Source organism: Lithobates pipiens, unplaced genomic scaffold, assembly GCF_037356315.1.
Source record: "Lithobates pipiens isolate NorthernLeopardFrog02 unplaced genomic scaffold, aLitPip1_a1.2 Scaffold_23, whole genome shotgun sequence".
Lineage (NCBI taxonomy): Eukaryota > Metazoa > Chordata > Amphibia > Anura > Ranidae > Lithobates > Lithobates pipiens.
In genome coordinates, this window is record NW_027507785.1 from 120,699,732 (window position 1) to 120,723,254 (window position 23,523).

The 23,523-nt window shown below is 45.1% G+C and overlaps 1 protein-coding gene across 3 annotated transcripts in view; it reads left to right on the forward strand.

The window, feature by feature from the left end:
* Positions 1 to 675: 675 nt before the first annotated feature.
* PRKCD (protein kinase C delta) overlaps positions 676 to 23,523 on the forward strand; it is a 217,586-nt gene continuing 194,738 nt past the window's right edge. Inside the window, exons 1-2 of one of the 3 annotated variants that reach the window (XM_077452277.1) lie at positions 912 to 1,050; positions 20,731 to 20,800. The gene's annotated coding sequence lies outside the window, so the exon portion shown is untranslated. Of the gene's footprint in view, positions 1,051 to 20,730; positions 20,801 to 23,523 lie in introns of all 3 variants that reach the window. The other 2 variants (XM_077452275.1, XM_077452278.1) reach the window with 2 other exon arrangements.

The following is a 23,523-nucleotide window of genomic DNA, read 5'->3' on the forward strand; positions in this document are numbered from 1 at the left end:
CCCAGTCACCCCCCCCCCAGACTCCATCCCAGTTACACCCCCCCCCAGACTCCATCCCAGTTACACCCCCCCCCCAGACTCCATCCCAGTTACACCCCCCCCCCCCAGACTTCATCCCAGTCACCCCCCCCCCCCAGACTCCATCCCAGTTACACCCCCCCCCCAGACTCCATCCCAGTTACACCCCCCCCCAGACTCCATCCCAGTTACACCCCCCCCCCCCCCAGACTCCATCCCAGTTACACCCCCCCCCCCCAGACTCCATCCCAGTTACACCCCCCCCAGACTCCATCCCAGTTACACACACCCCCCCCCCCCAGACTTCATCCCAGTTACACACACACACACCCCCCCCCCCCCAGACTTCATCCCAGTTACACACACCCCCCCCCCCCCCCCAGACTTCATCCCAGTTACACACCCTCCCCCCCCCCCAGACTCCATCCCAGTCACACCCCCCCCAGACTCCATCCCGGTCACACACACACCCTCAGACTCCATCCCAGACACACACACACACAGACTCCATCCCAGTCACACACACCCATACATACCAGGGCTCCATCCCAGTCACACACACAGGGTTCCCCTTGTACCCAGCACAGTCCATAGAAAGGTGAGGAGTAATCCGGGAAATGCTGTGATTGGCGGGTGATCGCCTCAGGTGAAGGAGGGATGTCTGCAGACATGTGATGAGGACAAGGAATGAGGAAGGTGCAGTGAAGTCCGTAGAGGAGGAGGAGTGACAGAGGAGGAAATAGAACAAGCAGAAGTTGCAGAAACTCCCTCACAGTCCGGAGAACTGAGCGGCCATAGAGAGGAGGACGGGCCGTCCGGGGGGGGGGGACCGAGACTGTGAGGAGAGGAGACGGTGCACCGTGTGAGAGAGAGAGGAGGGTGGGGGAGGGGCCCAGGAAGGAGGGTGTAGCTGGACAGGGAGGGGGAGCCCCGCTTCATCTCTCACTCAGAGCGGAATAAGGAAGAGTTCTTACACCGGGTCCTTGTAGAAGAGCGGACCCACAACACCTGGAGCCCCGCACAGCCCTACAGGTAAGAGGGCGGGGGAGTGCTGGCTGCATGGAAGATACACGGGCCACTGCTTGGAGTCAGGGGAGGGGAGTCCTGAGTATTGAGGGGGTGAAAAGTGCAGAGTGTATAGGAAGAAGAAAAAGGAACAAGGTAAATGATTAGGGGGGAGGAGATAAGATAAGATAGGTCATAGTGGGGTAGTAAGGCTCAGTACAACTATGGGGAAGGGAAGGGACAGGGTAGGTGACTAGGGGGGGAAGGGAAGGGACAGGGTAGGTGACTAGGGGGGGAAGGGAAGGGACAGGGTAGGTGACTAGGGGGGAAGGGAAGGGACAGGGTAGGTGACTAGGGGGGAAGGGAAGGGACAGGGTAGGTGACTAGGGGGGAAGGGAAGGGACAGGGTAGGTGACTAGGGGGAAGGGAAGGGACAGGGTAGGTGACTAGGGGGGAAGGGAAGGGACAGGGTAGGTGACTAGGGGGGAAGGGAAGGGACAGGGTAGGTGACTAGGGGGGAAGGGAAGGGACAGGGTAGGTGACTAGGGGGGAAGGGAAGGGACAGGGTAGGTGACTAGGGGGGAAGGGAAGGGACAGGGTAGGTGACTAGGGGGGAAGGGAAGGGACAGGGTAGGTGACTAGGGGGGAAGGGAAGGGACAGGGTAGGTGACTAGGGGGGAAGGGAAGGGACAGGGTAGGTGACTAGGGGGGAAGGGAAGGGACAGGGTAGGTGACTAGGGGGGAAGGGAAGGGACAGGGTAGGTGACTAGGGGGGAAGGGAAGGGACAGGGTAGGTGACTAGGGGGGAAGGGAAGGGACAGGGTAGGTGACTAGGGGGGAAGGGAAGGGACAGGGTAGGTGACTGGGGGGAAGGGAAGGGACAGGGTAGGTGACTGGGGGGAAGGGAAGGGACAGGGTAGGTGACTGGGGGGAAGGGAAGGGACAGGGTAGGTGACTGGGGGGAAGGGACAGGGTAGGTGACTGGGGGGAAGGGAAGGGACAGGGTAGGTGACTGGGGGGAAGGGAAGGGACAGGGTAGGTGACTGGGGGGAAGGGAAGGGACAGGGTAGGTGACTAGGGGGAAGAGAATGGGACAGGGTAGGTAGGTCATGATGGGGCTATGGACATGTATGAAGATGGGGAAAGGGTCAAGGTAGATGATTAGGGGGAGAAGATAAGACAAGGTAGGTCATGACGGGATTGTAAGGTGCAGTACAAGTATGAGGAAGAGAATGGGTCAAGGTAGGTGACTAGGGGGGATAGAAGGGACAGGGTAAGTCACGATGGGGGCAAAACATGCAGGACATGTATAAAGAAGGGAAAGGGTCAAGGTAGGTGATTAAGGTAGTAGAAGGGATAGGTAGGTCATGACGGGTTTGAAAGCTGATTAGGGAGAAGAGCAGAGATGAAGTAGGTCATGAGGGGGGTGAAAGGTATAGGACATGTATAAGAATGGGGACAGAGACAAGGTAGGTGACTAGGGGGAGGAGAGGGGAAAAGGAATATGAGAAGGATCCAGTAAGTGTTAAGAGTGGTGGAGATGGACAATTAGGGCCGGTTCACACTGCAGGCGATGCGAGGCGACACCGACTTGCCTCGCCGCGTCCTGCCGCGACCTCAGCGGCAACTTGCAGATGACTTCTGTATAGAAGTCAATGCAAGTCGCCCCGAGGTCGCCCAGAAGTAGTACAGGAACCTTTTTTCTGAGTCGGAGCGACTCGAGTCGCTCCTCTCAGAACGGTTCCATTGTACAGAACGGGGGCGACTTGCCAGAGCGCGGCGAGGCGAGTCGTGTCGCCTCGCATCGCCCGCAGTGTGAACCGGCTCTTAAGAATTTCAAAATAGATGATGCTAGAAAAAAAGGTCAAGGGAGGGGAATGAGGGATACGGTAAGTGGTGCAGGAGGGAAGAAAAGGGACCAAGGTAGATGACAATGAGAGAATTAAGGGTTGGCAGTAGGGAGGGTAGAAAGAGCAAGATTGGTTGTTAGAAGGGGTCAGAATAGGAGGAAAAACAACAATGTAGATAAGTGGTGAGGGGAGAAGAACGAGGGACAAATTTAGTGGGTGATGTGAAAGATAGAAAGAAAATGTTGTAGATTGCAAGTGGGGGGGGGGGGGGGGTGCTGAGGGAGGCAAGAAGGGGACAAAGTTGTCAGCTGGGTGAGGGAAGGAAGAGTGAAACAAGGTAGGTAGATGGCGAGGGAGGGCAGAGTAGGATAAAGTTGGTAGGTGGCTAGGAAAGAACAGGATACAGTTGGTATTTGATGTGAAAGACATATAGAAGCTGCAATAGGCCAGTGGTGAGGGGGAAGAAGAGAGGAACAGAACTGGAGGAGGAGAGCAGCAAACGGTAGATGGTCGAGGAGACTGGTGGGGCAATGGAAATGAGATAAGTTGTAGAAGGTAGAACTGAAGATGTGTAACTTGAATGAGGAGTAAGAGGGCAGATTGTCAAAGTGAAGGTAGGTGATGAACAAGAGGCGGGAGCCTGGCAGTTTGATGTGCGTTTTAGGAAGTGTTGAATTTAGAGAGGTGATGGTCTGAGGTGCATGATTGAAGAAGAGGTAGTAAATTGCAGATAGATTTATAAAGGTGACTGATTGAAATATCTGTGCTTAGATTCAGTTGGCTGCAGAAGAATGTGACCATTATGTGGTGTATGCAGTAAATCTAAGACATTGACTGTGCCTTCCTGGATCTGGATTCTGTCTAGATCATTTGAATAATTTTTTACACCATAATTTAGTGTAAACTGTTGCTAAGTCGGTTATAGTTTCCAGGTTTCTCCAAGCATTAGACCTTATGAAATTAGTGTTTTAGTAATAACTAGAGACTTCTGTGCTTTCTTAGATCTTCCAGAAATGCAGATTTAAAACTTCCCTGCTAGAGTTCCCTGTTTTGCTCCACATGCCATGGAGTCTCTCTTGCTTTGACAGAAGTCTTGGTGCTTCTGTGCTGTATTGTTGTCATAATACGACTGCATGCACGCTGGACGTTTAGGGCACTTTCAGATTGGGGTAGACAAGCAGCGGAGGTAAAGCTCCGCTATTTTTACACTGCTCTATGCTAAAAACGGGTCACAGGAGTGCAAAAGTGATTGCATTTCTGTGATTCATAGAGGGAGTACAGCCAGACAAGCTCCTTGTTATAAAAAACAGATCTGATAACCATTTGCTGACCAGCCGCCTCAGCTGTACTGCGGCAGTATAGCACGACTGGGCCAAATAATGTTATGTAATGTCGCTTCGCCCTGTGGCCACTAGGGGTGTTCGTCCGCCCTCCTCGCACACGGAGCCGATGCGAGTGTTCAGCGGTCGCGATCACTGCCGGGCTCCCGCATTTGCTTGGGGCACACAAAAAATCGTTTCTCAGAGGGGAGAAGAGACAGATCGTCTGTTCATACAGAGTATGAACAGACGATCTGTCATCTCCCCTACACAGTCCCCTCCCGCCTTCAGTTAGAACACACACTAGGGAACACAATTAACCCCTTGATCTCCCACTAGTGTAAACCCCTTCCCTGCCAGTGACATTTTTACAGTAATCAATGCATTTTTATAGCACTGATCACTGTATAAATACCAATGGTGCCAAAGCGGTGTCAGAATTGTCTGACATGTCCACCATTATGTCGCAGTCCCGTTAAAGAAAAAAAAATCACAGATCTCCGCCATTACTAGTAAAAATAAATAAATATGCCATAAAACTATGACCTATTTTGTAGATGCTATAACTTTTGCCGAAACCAATCAATATACGCTTAATGCGTTATATTTTTTTAAAACCAAAATGTAGAAGAATACATAGCCTAAATTGAGGGAAAAAAAGTTATATATATAATATATTATTATCATTTTTTTTTTTTTTTTTTGGGGGGGGATATTTATTATAGCAAAACGTTTTTTACATTTCTTTTAAATTTGACACTTTTTTTTTTTTTTTTTTTTTTTTCATAGCACAAAAAAATAAAAACTGCAGGGGTGATCAAATGCCACCAAACAAAAGCTCTATGGGGGGAAAAAAAGGACATACATTTTGTTTGGATGCGACGTTGCACGACCATGCAATTGTCTATTAAAGCGACGCAGTGCCGAATCACAAAAAGTGCTCTGGTCAGGAAGGGGTAAAATTTTCCGGGGCTGAAGCGGTTAAATGCAATCTTTCTTTTTGCTTGGTTATCCAATAGAGATTACATGTTTCAGTTATAAAGAGCAATCTATAGCTATTCATACTTTTATATTAGTTTTGGTCAACTGACATTCGTTCATAGATTCCATGTAGGAATGTACCAACTATATGTTTGTGAAATTGACACCGTGGTGTGTGTTTCTTAATGAAAAGCATAAAAGAGGACTTTAAGAATTCTTGTGAAATACCCACATGCAGGGACACAATACTCTAACCAGATCGTTGTTAATCCTTGCACTCTCAGTTTGCCACATTTATATTTTTACACATCACCAAAAAGCACTTCTACTGGTGTGTCTGTTTTCCTCGGTCACATTCATGTTGAGTCACTCAACTGCTTTTTTTCTGTATCTTGGAGACAATGAATGGAGATCTTCCTGGAGAATACATTGTGAAGAGTGTGATACTATTTTAAAGGAAGTACAGCCAAAGCTCATTTGGCTGTACTTCTCCTGTGGATCACAGGAGTGCAGTTCGTTATGTGAATTCACAGAGCCAGCCGGTGTTCTGCCCAATTGAGTCCGACCATCGATATGTGTCCGTTCCGTACTGCGCATGCGCAGTACGGAGCAGACGAAGCTTCGGAAAATCTCCGAAGCTGAACGGCGCCTGCGCCGTGAGTGGAGGAGGTAGCCCCACTATCCAAGCGGACATAGGGTTTAGAATTTTAGAGGGCCCCTCGCGGGCGAGCTTCGCTCGCCACGCTTCGGGCTCGGCCTCGCTGCGCTCGGCTCTTTTTTATTCTAACTCTATGTCCACTTGGATAGTGGGGATAGAACCTGGACTCACGGCGCAGGCGCCGTTCGTCCTCGGCAATTTTCGGAATCTGTGCTCCTGTGTACTGCGCATGCGCAGTACGCAGAGGACAGCATCTGATGGAGGACCCTATTTTACAAGACACCGGCACCCATCTCAGACTCTTGGAGAGCCGCTGAGCTGGCCACTCCAGTGAGTGAGGGGGGCGGGGCAGAGCAGAGTCTCCAGTTTTCTTCTTGGGGAGCTTTGAGAACTGAGCGATCAGTGGTGTTTGATCACTTGGTTCTCAGTCTTAGGCTAGTTTCACAGTGGGGCGGGGCTTTAGCGGTAAAGTGCTGCTAATTTTAGATGCACTTTACCGCTGTAATAGCAGCTGAATAAAGGGTTAAAAGTGCCCGCAAACCGCCACTGCCGAAGCACTTTGCAGGCGCTTCGGCAATGGTGCCCATTGATTCCGATGGTAGGGGCGGTGGAGGAGCGGGACCATCCTTATTGCGCAGCGCGACTCGCGCATGCGCAGTAGGGAACCGGGAAATTAAGCCGAAAGGCTCCAGTTCCTGATTCCCATACCCAAGATGGCGGCGGCAGCACCCGAGAGACGATCGAGAGATCGGCTTCGGGTGCCGACATCACGGGCGCACTGGGCGGGTAAGTGTCCTTATTTTAAAAGTCAGCAGCTGCAGTATTTGTAGCTGCTGGCTTTAAAAAAAAAAAAAAAAAATGGCGGAACTCCCGGCGGACTCCCGCTTTAACCACGTGTGCCTCCTGGGTGGGTAAACATGGCCCACTGCATGTGTGTTGATCAGTGCACCTATGTGACAAAATGACATGTTGCTGAATGCTATTCTGGTCCTAAGAAATTGTCCTGCAAAATCCACTGGGAGACAATTCCAGGAGTGTCTCCTCTGTCCTCGCAAGGCTCTTGCTGGTTCCTCCTACTGACCTCTGTCACTACTGCATCATCTAGTGCTGTGGAGATTACCAGGAGAAACAAATGGGAGCTGCAGGGACCACAGAGATCGATGGTCCTGGAAATATCAGTTTCCTAGTGAACGTTGGGAGGATCATTTCTTGGGATCAGAGAAGTGTTCAGCATTATGGGTGATAGTAAAGTACTTGTTTTATTTTCACTTTTTGCAGGTAGATCTTTTATAGGAGACCTTGGTATAGCATCAGGGACATTTTAAAGAAAAGATTTGTTTAAAGCGATATGACTGTTCCAATGGCTACAATACTTTGTCACTGACCTTGACTTGTTTTAATATTTTTACAGCATTCTGTGACTGGAGGAGAGGCAGAGGAATGACAGGACCCCCCTCCTCTATTCACAGATTGCTTTGATGTATACAAAAAATGTTTTTTTACTAAACAGTTTTAAAAAAATTTTAAATCGTATGTTTTCTAAATTAATTTCAAAAATGTCTAGCCAACCCCTAGTAATGTGAATGACCTTGACGTCTGTAAACTTACTTTGTGAAGATCCCACCAATATTTACTTCCTTGGATTCTGACATGTATTCACTGCGCCCTGTGAGTAGTCACTGCTGTCTCAGAATTCACAGAACCTGCCTTTTGAACTACATAGTTGCTGAGAGGAGGGATTTCAGGATGTAGTCAGTATAGAAATCACTGCTTGCAAGCAGCAAGGTACCATGGGATGTGTAGTCCTTAGACACTGAAAGTAAACAATATGATGTATATGTAAAGTGTTGCTAAATTGTCTGCACACTGGTGTCCGTTTATGAAGAAGTGATCAGTGGAGATCCAGAGGATCGCCGCTGATCACAGCCCATAAACAGTATATAAACCAGAGATAATCAGGGGAGAAGTGTTTGAACTTGTTCTCCCGCCGATTATCTCTGCACACTGAGAATCCTCATAGACTGACACAGTAACGGTCACTTTATGAAGCTGCGATCTCAGCGCTTCACTGGTGATCTGTGTCAGAATTCACACTCCCTGATTCACCAGCTCAGAGGTGGAGAATCGGGGAGTGAAGAGAGAATGTGGGTGGATCTGAGGAGGAAAGAGGAAGATAATTAACTTCCTTATGCCTCGTTCAGACCCCCAACACTGTAACCATGTCCCCCTGTCATATTTATGTGTGTGTGTGTGTGTGTGTGTGTGTGTGTGTATATACATGTATGTATAATGTCTGTGTGTATACATGTATATATTATGTAGGGGGACTCTTTATTTCACTAACATTGATCACACCGTGTGTCAGTGTATTGAGCTGTGATAATTTATCACTGCTTAATAAATTGACATCTCTGTGTATTGGTGAATTTCTAGTACTGTAATCTCGTAAAGTCTCACGAGATTCCAGTATTAGGGGCCGTTCTCCAGAGTTAAAAGCGTTTGTAGATCGCTTCACTCCTCCAAGGGTGAAGCGATCTACTCAGCTTCATAAAGTGGCACACAGAGGAGAAAGATCTCCTATGTGAATGCCGGAGAATGAAGCAGTGAATAGATTTCACTGCTTCATAAAAGGACACCTATATTAGTACAAGTATCAAATAATAGCAGAGGAAAAGTTGCAAAGTATGCAGAGAATCCAGGAAGTTGTGGAAAGATGGTCAGCAGACAGGTAGAATTTCCAACGTGAAAGGAGATTTTAAATATTGGATTATCAAAAATAATTGTTTATATTGCTATTACATTGCTGATGTTAAAGTGGTTGTAAACTCAAAAAAATAAAAACCCTTCAAGACAAAGCCACAATGAGCTAGTATGCATACTAGCTTATTATGAAAATGCTTACCTTAGATCGAAGCTGTTGCAGCAGTCTCCGCACACTGCTGTGACCATCCACATGTCTCCCAGAATTATTTCCGGGTTTTCTGGCGCTGTGATTGGCCGGAGCCATGATGATGTCACTCCAGGGCATGTGCACGGGAGCCGCCGGTCACGACATGGCTACTGAGAGACGGTGCGAGCGGGCCATTTCTTCAGAATACTGTGCAAGTTTAGGAGATATCCACAGTACCTACAGGTAAGCCTATAATAAATTCTTACCTGTAGGTACCGTGAATATCTCCTAAACTTGAAACTTGAAACGTGAAAATTGGTGAACTGGGGTTTACAACCACTTTAAAAATGGAAGCGTATGCTGTGTGACCATAGAAAACGCAGAGATTTTCCAGCACACCAAAGAGAATCTGTGCATTTATCGAGGCATTTATGGTTAGAAGTCCTTATAATTTTTTTTTTATTTATTTTTTTTTTTTTGTTCAGGTTGTGTGATTTCCTTCATTTGAGTACCTCATTCCCAGTGTAAACCAACACCTTTATTGTATATGCAGCATTTAGTGCAAAGCATTACATGTATTTGCAGAATCTTGCCTTGCTTTGTCTTGTACAGTACGAGTCTCATTTCTAATTAAAAGAGTGTGTTTGTTTAATTTCAAGATCGCTACAGCTGTGCAGCTGTGCTCTGGTAAAGGGGAAACTTCTCTGCACTATAATATCCACCCCTAGGGATTTACGTGGCAGCTGTTTAATCCAAAGTAACATTTTGGAATGAGTGTGATACGTTTGCCAAATATTTGCAGGTGTAGAAATAATTGAAATTGCTTTTGTAAAACAGATTAAATTAGGATATGTTCTCATTTGTGTGGGAGTGCGTGTTCTAGCAGTCACAATAAAAAAGCGCTGCTTTTAAGAAAACCCCCACACAATGAAAAACGTGGTGCCGTTTCCTGCATGTGGAAACGCATGGTGCCAAAACACTGCGGTTTCTGTGCGGCTGCATTTTAAAAAGGTGCAGGGACCTTTCCTGCAGGTAACGCAGGCACAGCAGCCTCTTGTGGTTCTTATATTTTTAAGTTGATCATGGAGATATAGAGCCTTTTATTTTAATGTTTGAGGTGTGTTTTACACTTTATCTGTCATCAAACTTGTCATTCTAGCTCCTGAAGTGACAGTTACTGGAGCATTAAAGAAAGAAGTGAGCTTTCTGCAGTTTTTGATAATTATGTATAACCACTTGACCTCTGGAAGATTTACCTTGTTTCATGACAGGACATTTTTTGTGATACAACACTGCGTTATTTTATCTGACAATTGCGCGGTCATGCAAAGCTATACCCAAATGAAATTTATGGCATTTTTCCCACAAATAGTTTTATTTTGGTGGTATGTGTTCCCACAAATAGTTTTATTTTGGTGGTATGTGATCACCACTACTGATACTGGCTGGGAAGGGGTTAAACATTTAGGGTGATCAAAGAGTTAACCGTGTGTCTAATCAGTGTTTGTGTTTACGCTGTGTGCTATTTCTACTAAGGGAAGTGAAGGATTTTATTCCCTGCTTTTGTGGGTATATAAAATCCATCACTTTCCTCCTGTCAGAACGGAACTCTGCCTTGTTTACGTAGGTAGATTTTCGTTCTGTATCTCTGCCTGGTGATCAGGCCAGCAGTGAGGCTGAACGGTGCACCTGTGACTTCTGCATGCATAAAAATGCCAGAATCTCAGGCACAGAAGCTAAACGCCCAGTGTGCCTGAGGCCTAAATGTCATGTTCCCAATCAGAGACCAGCACTGCTGGAGCTGAGGGATTCTCCTAGCTGCCAGGGGAAGAACTCCAGTGAGAGTGGGGGGGGGGGGGGAGCGAAGGAAAAGGAAAGACAGATTCTGGTGGTAGGGGACTCAATTCTTAGGAGGACAGAGAGGCCAATCTGTAACAACAACCTGAAGTGTCGAACTGTATGTTGTCTGCCGGGCGCTCGGGTTCGGCACATCACGGATCTGGTGGACAGATTATTGGGAGGGGCTGGGGAAGACCCAGCTGTCATGGTGCACGTTGGCACCAATGACAAAGTCAGAGGCAGATGGAGTGTCCTAAAGAATGATTTTAGGGACTTGGGAGCTAAATTGAGGAAAGGGACCTCCAAGGTAGTATTCTCAGGAATACTACCAGTACATCAAGCCACACCGGAAAGGAAGAGGGAGATTAGGGAAGTAAACAAGTGGCTCAAGAGCTGGTGTAGTAAGGAGGTGTTTAGGTTCCTGGAGGACTGGAACGACTTCTCAGTCGATAACCGGTACTATAGAAGGGACGGACTGCACATAAATGAGGAGGGCGCAGATAAGCTGGGATTAAGGATGGCCAAAAAGTTAGAGGGTTTTTTAAACTAGGCAATGGGGGGAGGGACCAGAGATAGAGAGAGTCAGCGTGGAGCATATTCCAGAGGGTAATATTAGGGGCATTAGTGGTAGGGTAACCAAAGCACATAAACCCAAGGTAAATATAGTAGCAAGTCCTAGTTGTAATCTTGGAGCACCCAAGAGGATAGTATGTGACCGGTCAAAATATATTAATGCATTAAAATGTTTGTTCACCAATGCCAGAAGTCTGCTAAGCAAAATAGGCGAGTTGGAAGCTCTGGTGCATCAGGAGAGCTATGATGTAATCGGTATTGCTGAAACTTGGCTCCATTCCTCACATGACTGGGCTATTAATATTCCTGGCTATGCACTCTTTCGGAAAGACAGAGTAAAAAGGAAAGGTGGAGGGGTCTGTCTGTATGTGAGAAGTGATCTCAAAGCGAGTGAGAAAGAGAGGACCTGGTGGACGGAGAGTGTGATGAGTCTGAAGCATTATGGATGGAACTGCATACAGATGTGCGTAGTTCAAAGTTAATCATTGGAGTTTGTTATAGACCACCCAATGTTAATGAGGAGGTGGAGACTCCGCTTCTTGCACAGATAGAAAGGGCTGCAAGGGCTGGGACAGTGATAATAATGGGGGATTTTAACTCCCCAGAAATTGACTGGGGTAATGATGGCACTGCTGGGACAGTTAAAGGGCAAAAATGTATAAACCTATTACAGGACAATTTTATGGTCCAGTTTATTGAGGCCCCAACTAGGAATGATGCTCTGTTGGACCTGGTAATCTCAAACCATGCAGAACGTATTACTAATGTTCAGATAAAGGAACACCTAGGTAGCAGTGACCATAACATGATTTAATTTGATGATAGCTGTAAGCAAAAATCACATACAGGAAAGATTAAAACACTTAATTTCAAGAGAGCAAATTTTCCAAGGATGAGGGCTGCTCTCCAGGACATAGACTCGGAGAGAATATTGGCATCAATGTGCACAGAACAGAAATGGGAATTCTTCAAAAAGACTGTGATCTCAATGCAAAGTATATATAAAACTGATGTGGCTCACGGCCAAAGTTAAAAAAGCTATAAACTATAAAAAAAGAGCTTTTAAAAAATATAAAAATTAAAGAACGCTAGTGTCATTTAAATCTTACAAAGAATATAACGGAATATGTAAAAAGGAAATCAAGAATGCAAAAATTCAAAATGAAAGCTTGCAAAAGATAGGACAAACCCCAAAACATTCTTCAAATATATTAATAGTAAAAAGGTTAAGTCTGAGCATGTAGGCCCTTTGCAAAATAATCTGGAGTGGGTGACTGGGGACAAAGAGAAGGCTAACTTATTAAATACTTTCTTCAGCTCTGTGTATACAAAGGAGCATGGGGGAGCTCGTGTCCATAATGGGGATGGTACTGACGCAGCCCCAAATCCACAATGGCTCAAAAGTGATATGGTCCAGAAATATTTGGACAGAATAAAGGTGGATAAAGCGGATCCTAAAAGAATTGAGCTCTGTAATTTCAAAGCCATTGTATCTAATTTTTAGGGACTCATTAATGACAGGAATAGTACCGCTGGATTGGCGCAGTGGCCAATGTGGTGCCTATATTTAAAAAGGGAACAAAGTCTTTACCAAGTAACTATAGACCTGTTAGTTTAACTTCTATAGTTGGGAAGATACTGGAGGGATGAATAAAAGACCACATAGACGAGTTCTTGCAGGAAAAAAATATTTTAAGCAACAGACAGCATGGATTCGTGAAAGACAGAAGTTGTCAGACAAACCTGATTTCTTTTTATGAGGTGGTAAGTAAAACCTTGGACAGAGGGGTGGCGGTGGACGTGGTATACTTGGATTTCGCAAAAGCGTTCGATACAGTTCCGGACACACGGCTCATGTGTAAGGTAAAGTCTACAGGTTTGGACATATCAGTTTGTAAATGGATAGAAAACTGGCTACAAGACAGAATTCAGAGAGTAGTGATGAATGATTCTTACTCTGAATGGTCTAAGGTTATCAGTGGTGTACCCCAAGGTTCAGTGCTGGGACCCTTACTTTTTAATATCTTTATAAATGATATTGGGTCTGGGATCAAAAGTAACATTTCGGTCTTTGCAGATGATACCAAGCTATGCAGTGGAATAACGTCCTTACAGGATGTCTCCAATTTACAAGCCAACCCCAATGCTCTGTCTAATTGGGCGACTATGTGGCAGATGAGGTTTAATGTTTTAGAAATCTAAAGTTATGCACTTGGGGGCTAAGAATATGCATGCATCATATATTCTAGGGGGGAGTACAACTGGGGGGATCCATAGTGGAGAAGGATCTGGGGGTTTTGGTAGATCATAAGCTCAATAATAGCATGCAATGCCAAGCTGCGGTTTCCAAAGCGAGCAAAGTCCTTTCCTGTATTAAGAGAGGTATGTACTCCAGAGAGAGAGATATCATTTTGCCCCTGTTCAAATCATTAGTAAGACCTCATCTGGAATATGCAGTTCAGTTTTGGGCACCAGTTCTCAAAAAGGATATCGGGGAACTGGAGACAGTGCAGAAGAAGGGCAACCAAACTGATAAGAGGCATGGAGGAACTCAGCTATGAGGAAAGATTAGAGGAACTGAATTTATTCACTCTTGATGAGAGGAGATTAAGGGGGGATATGATCAACATGTACAAATATATAAGGGGTCCATATAGTGAACTTGGTGTTGAGTTATTCACTTTACAGTCAACAAAGAGGACAAGGGGGCACTCTTTACGTCTAGAGGAGAAGAGATTTCATCTCCAAATACGGAAAGGTTTCTTCACAGTAAGAGCTGTGAAAATGTGGAATAGACTCCCTGCAGAGCTGGTTCTGGCCAGCTCGGTAGATTGCTTTAAGAAAGGCCTGGATTATTTCCTAAGTGTACATAATATAACTGGGTGCTAACATTTATAGGTAAAGTTGATCCGGGGAAAAGCTGATTGCCTCTCGGGGGATCAGGAAGGAATTTTTTCCCCTGATTTAGCAAATTGGATCATGCTCATGCTGTTTTTTTCTTTTTTTGCCTTCCTCTCTGCATCAACTGTGGGTATAGAATTGGGTATATGGGAGTGTATGATATAAAAAAAATAAAAAAAAAAAATATATATATATATATATATATATATATATATATATATATATATATATATATATATATATATATATATATATATATATATATAATTTTTGTGGTTGAACTGAATGGCCTTGTGTCTTTTTTTTCAACCTGAGTAAGGGTCCTTTCACACGGGGCGGATCAGTTCTGATCCGCCCCGTGGATGTCCGTTTGCTCAGCGGGGATCACTCCGCCGATCCCCGCTGAGCAGGGAGATGACAGGTCTGTCTCCGCACACTGTGCAGGGACGGACCTGTCACAGCGCCGCTCTCCCCTATGGGAGATCGGATGACGACGGACCGCAGTGCCCGTCGTCACCCGATCCGATCCGCAGACGGATGGAAAAATAGCTTTTTCCTCCGTCACACTTTTTCGGATCGGAGCGGGTCGGATGTCAGCGGACATGTCACCGCTGACATCCGACGCTCCATAGAGCTCTATGGAGCACCCGTTCAGGTCCGCCTGAAAAACTGACAGGCGGGCCTGAACGGGACGTTAGTGTGAAAGGGGCCTAACTATGTTTACGAGCATTAGACCATTTTAAGTTGTTTTCACTTTTTTCACTCATAGTTGTAAATGACAACAAGATAAATTCATGTATTTTTTATAGACTATTTAATGGGTTTAACTTTCCATTGGCAGCACAACTATGTATGCAAAAATGAACTGATGTACAAGCAAAACCTGTTCAGTTCCAAAGCAAACACTTTGTATCTCATATCAGCCTCAGTGCATGCACTTCGGACCTCAGATAGACCGCACATCAGCCCCAATGCATGCACTTAAACCTCAGATTAACCGCAATACCTTCACTTTTGACCACAGATCAGCCCCAAACCTTTGGAAATGCAGGGTGCTGATGTGGCTGTGTGCACAGGCTTTTTCCATCATGAAGATGATTGGGCCAGAATTTGTAATTGACAGCCTGGTGAGCTGTCAGCTACAGAAAATGTCAGCACAAAGGGCATTGCTTGTCTGCCTTGGCAAGCATCTGGGGGTTGCGGACAACTGTTTTAGACAACTGTGCGCTTTCTACCTTGTGGGTAACAGTTTGGGGCGTGGACTGCCAGTTCCAATCTTAACAATATTGAATGCTTTTGGAAAAGACTGGAATACCGGTTGCAGTCTAGGATTTTGGGTTCAACAATGAACTTTTGGCTGAATGGACACAAATTCCTACAGGCAAAATCTTGTGAAAGCCTTCCCAGAAGATTGAAGGCTGTATATGGTTAGACCTCATGTACGCAGCTGCTAAACGCTTCTAAACGCAAAAACGCGGCATGTAAATGTGGCAAAACAGACTTTTTAAACGTAGGTTACTATCTGTCAAGTTAAATAGTTCAGGAGAGGTTAAAAATGTCCCGTGTACATGAAGCCTTAGGATTTATCCTTCATATAAAACAGGAAATCTGGATTTCCATGGACAGCAGTGCAATTTATGCTGCATGATCATTGCCACATACATTATGTGCAGAGTATCAATCCACAAATTTAGTCCTCATGTACACTGCGGATGTTTAGGTGCAGTTGGCCATTTTTTTCCAACTGCTCCTGAACTCTCCTGTTACCTTATCAGTGCATATACACAGTCGTTTACAGTCGTTTCTAGGCAGTTAAGTTTAGAGGCTTTTTATGATAAAGCAAAAAAAAAAAAAAAATGAGTTCAGCACTTCTAAACAGGGTAACTCGAGTTTTGGCGCGTTTCGTTTACAGGTGTTTTTTCATTTTTGGCCTACTTCGGAAAAAGATATATATATTATATAATTTTTTTTTTTCCCCCAAATGCTTTTAAACGTGGCAAAACAGACGTTTTAAACATGGGTTACTATCTGTCAAGTTAAATCATTCAGGAAAGGTTGTAAAAGCGTCCCGTGTACATTAACCACTTTCAGACCGGACCATTTTGCTGGTAAATGACCAGAGGTCTTTTTACACTTTGGCACTGCGCTGCTTTAACTGGTAATTGCGCGGTCATGCAATGTTGTACCCAAACAAAATTTGCGTCCTTTTCTTCCCACAAATAGAGCTTTCTTTTGATGGTATTTGATTGCCTCTGCGATTTTTATTTTTTGCGATATAAACGTAAAAAGACCGCAAATTTTGAAAAAAAATGATATTTTCTACTTTTTGTTATTAGAAAAATCCAATAAACTCAATTTTAGTCATACATTTAGGCCAAAATGTATTCAGCCACATGTCTTTGGTAAAAAAAAAGTCAATAATTGTATATTTATTGGTTTGCGCAAAAGTTGTCACATCTACAAACTAAGGTACGTTTTCTGGAATTTACGCAGCTTTTAGTTTACGACTGCCTATCTCATTTCTTGAGGTGCTAAAATGGCAGGGCAGTACAAAACCCCCCCAAATGACCCCATTTTGGAAAGTAGACCCCCTAAGGAAATTGATAAGAGGCATGTTGAGCCCATTGAATATTTTATTTTTTTGCCTCAAGCGATTGAATAATGACAAAAAAAAAAATTTTTTTTTTTTTTTACACAAAGTTGTCACTAAATGATATATTGCTCACACATGCTATGGGCGTATGTGAAATGACACCCCAAAATAAATTCTGCTGCTTCTCCTGAGTATGGGGATACCACATATGTGGGACTTTTTGGGAGCCTAGCCGCGTACGGGGCCCCGAAAACCAAGCACCGCCTTCAGGCTTTCTAAGGGCGTAAATTTTTGAGTTCACTTCTCACTACCTATTACAGTTTTGAAGGCCATAAAATGCCAAGATGGCACAAAACCCCCACAAATGACCCCATTTTAGAAAGTAGACACCCCAAGCTATTTGCTGAGAGGCATGTTGAGTTCATGGAATATTTTATATTTTGCCACAAGTTGCGGGAAAATTACAAACTTTTTTTTTTTTTTTTTTTTTTTTTTTAACAAAGTTGTCACTAAATGATATATTGCTCATGCATGCCATGGGCATATGTGAAATGACACCCCAAAATAAATTCTGCTGCTTCTCCTGAGTACGGGGATACCACATATGTGGGACTTTTTGGGAGCCTAGCCGCGTACGGGGCCCCGAAAACCAAGCACCGCCTTCAGGCTTTCTAAGGGCGTAATTTTTTGATTTCACTCCTCACTACCTATTACAGTTTTGAAGGCCATAAAATGCCAAGATGGCACAAAACCCCCACAAATGACCCCATTTTAGAAAGTAGACACCCCAAGCTATTTGCTGAGAGGCATGTTGAGTCCATGGAATATTTTATATTTTGCCACAAGTTGCGGGAAAATTACAAACTTTTTTTTTTTTTTTTTTTTTTTCACAAAGTTGTCACTAAATGATATATTGCTCACGCATGCCATGGGCATATGTGAAATGACACCCCAAAATAAATTCTGCTGCTTCTCCTGAGTATGGGGATACCACATATGTGGGACTTTTTGGGAGCCTAGCCGCGTACGGGGCCCCGAAAACCAAGCACCGCCTTCAGGCTTTCTAAGGGCGTTACAGTTTTGAAGGCCATAAAATGCCAAGATGGCACAAACCCCCCCCAAATGACCCCATTTTGGAAAGTAGACACCCCTAAATTTAGGGGTACACTAGTGAGACTAGGTAATAAATGGCGGGTGCCCTGAAACTATAAAAAAATAACTAACCAACCAGCGTCACCTGTAACAGTTATATGGTGATCACTGGTGAAAGGGTTAACTAGGGGGCAATCAGGGGGCTTTATGCGGTAGTATATGGGGGTCCCTGGCGCTATAAAAAGCTGCAGCGAACCTAAATACCTACCTGCCTAACTAGCGTCACCTGTGACACTAATACAGCGATCAGAAAAACGATCGCTTATTAGGCTGGGTTCACACTGGAGCGATGCGGGAACGCCACGAATGCGCGGCGGGTTCCCGCATCGCATGCCTCCCGGCGGCAGTTCACACTGCCCTATGCGAACTGCTGGGAGTGTCAGTGAAATGTTACTGACACCCCCAGATCAGTTCGCATATCGCAGTGCGATCTGCAAACTCGGATCGCATGGTGTGAACACCCATGCGATCCGATTCTGCTGCGGGCCAAAAAAAGGGTCCCGTGCGAATTTGCGGCGGGTGCGGCGGGTGCGGCGAATGGCTGAACTCGAATCGCACAGAGATCGGATGTGATTTGCACTGCAGTGCGGTGCGAATCACATCCGTTCTCATAAACCGCTGCAATGTGAACCCAGCCTTAGTGACACTGGCGACGGGGGGTGATCACGGGGTTAAACCTTTATTGGGGGGGTTAGGGGGGTACCTTATAACTAAAGGGGGCTAACCCTAACTGCCCTAACAGTTATTAGTCACAAATGACACCCGCCGGGTGATCAGGGGGTTAAACCTTTATTAGGTAATAAATGGCGGGTGCCCTGAAACTATAAAAAAATAACTAACCAACCAGCGTCACCTGTAACAGTTATATGGTGATCACTGGTGAAAGGGTTAACTAGGGGGCAATCAGGGGGCTTTATGCGGTAGTATATGGGGGTCCCTGGCGCTATAAAAAGCTGCGGCGAACCTAAATACCTACCTGCCTAACTAGCGTCACCTGTGACACTAATACGGCGATCAGAAAAATGATCGCTTATTAGGCTGGGTTCACACTGGAGCGATGCGGAAACGCCGCGAATCCGCGGCGGGTTCCCGCATCGCATGCCTCCCGGCGGCAGTTCACACTGCCCTATGCGAACTGCTGGGAGTGTCAGTGAAATGTTACTGACACCCCCAGATCAGTTCGCATATCGCAGTGCGATCTGCAAACTCGGATCGCATGGTGTGAACACCCATGCGATCCGATTCTGCTGCGGGCCAAAAAAAGGGTCCCGTGCGAATTTGCGGCGGGTGCGGCGGGTGTGGCGGGTGCGGCGGGTGCGGCGAATGGCTGAACTCGAATCGCACAGAGATCGGATGTGATTTGCACTGCAGTGCGGTGCGAATCACATTCGTTCTCATAAACCGCTGCAATGTGAACCCAGCCTTAGTGACACTGGCGACGGGGGGTGATCACGGGGTTAAACCTTTATTGGGGGGGTTAGGGGGGTACATTAGAACTAAAGGGGGCTAACTCTAACTGCCCTAACAGTTATTACAGTCACAAATGACACCAATGCAAAAAAAAAAAAAAAAAAAAAAAAAAATGACATTGGTGTCACTGTGACTGGGGGGCAGGGGTAATTGGGGGGGTGATCGGGGGGTAAAGGGGGGGTGTGAGTGTGCCTGGCATGTTCTACTGTGTGTGTGAGTGTTGGTGCAACTTACTGATCCGTTCTCCTCCGTGTCGGAACGAAAAATACCGACACGGAGGAGAGAATACATCACTTCCTCTCCTGTGTTTACATTACAGGAGAGGAAGTGATGTCACCGGGGATTTCTATTCGTCGGGAGCGATCGCGAGGGGGTGGCCATGAATGAATGGCCGTCCCCTCGTCCGGGATCGCTCCCGTACGAATTCCGACCGCCGCAGGCACCGGGCGGGGGCCCGATCGGGCCCCCGACCCGCGGGAGGCAAGGGACGTACATGTATGTCCTTATGCCTGCCCGTGCCATTGTACCGACGTACATCGGCGTGCGGCGGTCGGCAACTGGTTAAAGCGGGAGTCCACCGGGACTCTGCGTTTTTTTGTTTTTTTTTTAAAAGCCAGCAGCTACAAATACTGCAGCTGCTGACTTTTAAAATAGCGACACTTACCTGTCCAGCGCGCCCGCGATGTCGGCACCCGAAGCCGATCTCTAGATCGACACTCGAGTGCTGCCGCCGCCATCTTGGGTATGGGAATCAGGAAATGGAGCCTTTCGGCTTCATTTCCCGGTTCCCTACTGCGCATGCGCGAGCCGCGCTGCGCAATGAGGACGGTCCCCGCTGCCTCTGGGATCTGTGTGTTTCCCAGCAGGCAGCGGGGCACTTGCGGGAAGGGGCGGGCACTTGCGGAAAGGGGCGTAAGTTATGCCCCTTTCCGCAGAGAGCTATCCCGGAAGTGGGTGCAGTTACCTGGATTATCCAGGTAACTGCACCCCCCTCCCCCCTGAAAGGTGCCGATTGTGGCACCGGAGGGGGGGAGGGTTCCGATGAGCGGAAGGTCCACTTTAGGGTGGACCTCCGCTTTAAGCCTAAATGGGGAAAGTGGTCAAATCTTTAATAATGCCCATTGTTTTAGAATGGGATGTCTAACTAGCTCATATAGTGCGATGGTCAAATGTCCACACACTTTTGACTACCTAGTGTACCTTGGAATATCCTGATTATTTTAGATTTCGGATTTGCCGTCATGGACACCTCTTTATGGGAATATTCAGTGAGGTTGGAGAGCTTGTAGCTTAGCGCTTTCAGTTGGGCTTCATGTACACGGGACGTTTTTAACACCTCTCCTGAACCATTTTAACTTGACAGATAGTAACCCATGTTTAAAACATTGCCGCGTTTGCGTTTAGAAGCATTTTAAATATTTCCATCAGCACCAATGACCTTGTGCTTGCAGATAAAATGTATCCATTATTTTCTGGTTCAGGTTACGAACAGGCTTGTTTCTATTTTGTATGGCGGATGGAAGTTTTTGGTTGGGCTTTCTTCAGCATTTGGTAAGTGGGACAGTCACAGCTTAACCCCTTCATAACAAAGGGTAAACAAAATAACGCTTGAATACAATTTTGCAACTTTGACACGTATTTAATTATGTACAAATCATTGCAACTACTTTGTGTATCCAGGTTGATTATACCTTGTTTTTTTTTTTTTTTTCTCTGAACAAATTGAACTTTCATTTCATGGATATTTCCTGATGAATTTTTTCTTTTTTTTTCTATTATCAAAGGAAAACTTTCACAATAATTTTTATTAATTTAGCTGTGCATTTCTTGCTGATACAATACAATAACTTACCACCAACGAGCAACCTAAAAAATTGTCTTGCTCCTGATGATTGCAACAATACCACATATGTATATGTTATTTGTTTAAATCCTTAGTAGGGCTCAGAAACAATAGTACACATTTTGCACTTTTTAAAATTATTATTATTTTTTAACCACTTCCCATCCCAGCCATCGTCAAATTACATCCACAGATGGGATCTCCCACCCTGGGCGGGCGTCTAGGCGGGGGAGCGCCCACTGCATTTGGGAGCCAATGCTCGTGCCCGGCAGCCATGATGTCCGCCGGGCACCCGCGATTGCCCGATAACAGAGCAGGACTGTGGATCTGTGTGTGCAAACACACAAATCCATGTCCTGTCAGGTGAGAGGAGACCGATGGTGTGTTCCCAGTATAGAGGAATTCCGATTGGTCTCTCCCCTTGTGAGTCCCCCTACAGTTAGAATCACTCCCTAGGTAACACATTTAACACCTTGATCGCCCCTAGTGTTAACCCCTTCCTAGACAGTGACATTTATACAGTAATCAGTGCATTTTTTTAGCACTGATCGCTGTATAAATGTGAATGGTCCCACAATAGTGTCAAAAGTGTCTGATATGTCCATCGCAATGTCAGTCACAAAAAAAAATGCCATTAATCTCTCCCCTATTTTGTAAACGCTATAACTTTTGCGCAAACTGATCAATATACGCTTAGTGCATCTTTTTTTTTTTTTTTTTTACCAAATATATGTAGAATACATATTGGCCTAAACTTTTTTTTTTTTTTATTTTTTTTTTTTAATTGGGATATTATAGCAAAAAGTAAAAAATATTGTGTGTGTTTGTGTGTTTGTGTGTTTGTGTTCGTGTTTTTTTTTTTTTTTTTCAAACTTGTCACTCTTCTTTTGTTTATAGCGCAAGAAATAAAAACTGCCAAGGTGATCAAATACCACCAAAAGACAGCTCTGTGGGGGAAAAAAATTATAAAAATTTAATTTGGGTACAGTGTTGCACGACCATGCAATTGTCATTCAAATTGTTACAGCACTGAAAATTGGCTTGGGCAGGAAGGGGGTGAAAATGCCCGGTATTGAAGTGGTTAAACGAATACTAATTAAAAAAATTATTGAAAAAAAAAATTCTACCTAAAATATATTGACCTTGACCCTAATACTGCCACTGACTCGGATCAAACCTTGTTAGGGTTAGGCACAGTGACTGATCTCTGTGATAGCCAATCAGAGGCTTTCACAGTGATCAGATGATCGGGAATTGGGACTTCGGGTTTCCAATCATTAGTACGAGACCTAGGCTCACCTTTGCACAGACAGAAGTACACATACAGTAGATATAAAAAGTCTACACTGCCCTCAAAATATCAAGTTTCTGTGATGTAAAAAAATGAGACAACGATAAATCATTTCAGATCCTTTTCCACCTTTTTAATTTGACCTATACATGCACAACTCAATTGAAAAACAAACTGAAATCTTTTGGGGGGGGGGGGGGGGGTTAGAAAAAAATAAATAAAAATTATGTGGTTTTATAATTGTGCACAGCCTCTTACAACTGGGGATGTAGCTGTGTTCAGAATTAAGCAGTCACATTCAAACTCTAATTAACCTAAAATAAAGTTCAGCTGTTTTAGTAGGTCTTTCCTGACATTTTCTTAGTTACATCCTACAGCAAAAGCCATGGTCCGCAGAGAGCTTCCAAAGCATCACAGGGCTATCATTGTTAAAAGGTATCAGTCAGGGGAAGGGTACACAAGAATTGCCGAGACATTAGATATACCATGGAACACAGTGATATTACCAAGAACTGGAAGTCCGTCCAAAATTGATGAGAAGTAAACTGGTCAGGGAGGCTGCAAAGAGGCCTACAGCAACATCAAAGGAGCTGCAGGGATATGTGATAAGTACTGGCTGTGTGGTACATGCGACCACAATCTCCCATATTCTTCATTTGTCTGGCCTATAGGGTAGAGTGGCAAGACAAAAAATATCCAAGCCTAGCTACATTTTGCAAAAGCATGTGGGTAAATGTGTTCTTGGCTGATGAAACCAAGGTTGAACTTTTTGGCCAGGATTACAAAAGATATGTTGGGCTCAAAAACAACACTGCACATCACTGAAAGAACACCATACCCACTGGAAAACATGGTGGTGGCAGCATCATGCTTTGGGTCTGTTTTTTTATCAGCTGGAATGGGGACCTTAGTCAAGGATTATGAACAGTTCCCAATACCAGTCAATATTGGCACAAAACCTTCAGGTTTCTGCTGGAAAGCTGAGCTTGAAGAGGAACTTAATCTTTCAGCATTACGACCCAAAGCATACATCCAAATCAACAAAGGAATAGCTTAACCAGCAGAATATTAAAGTTTTTTTGGAATGGCCCAAACCTGAATCTGATTGAAAATCTGTGGGGTGATCTGAAGAGGTACAGC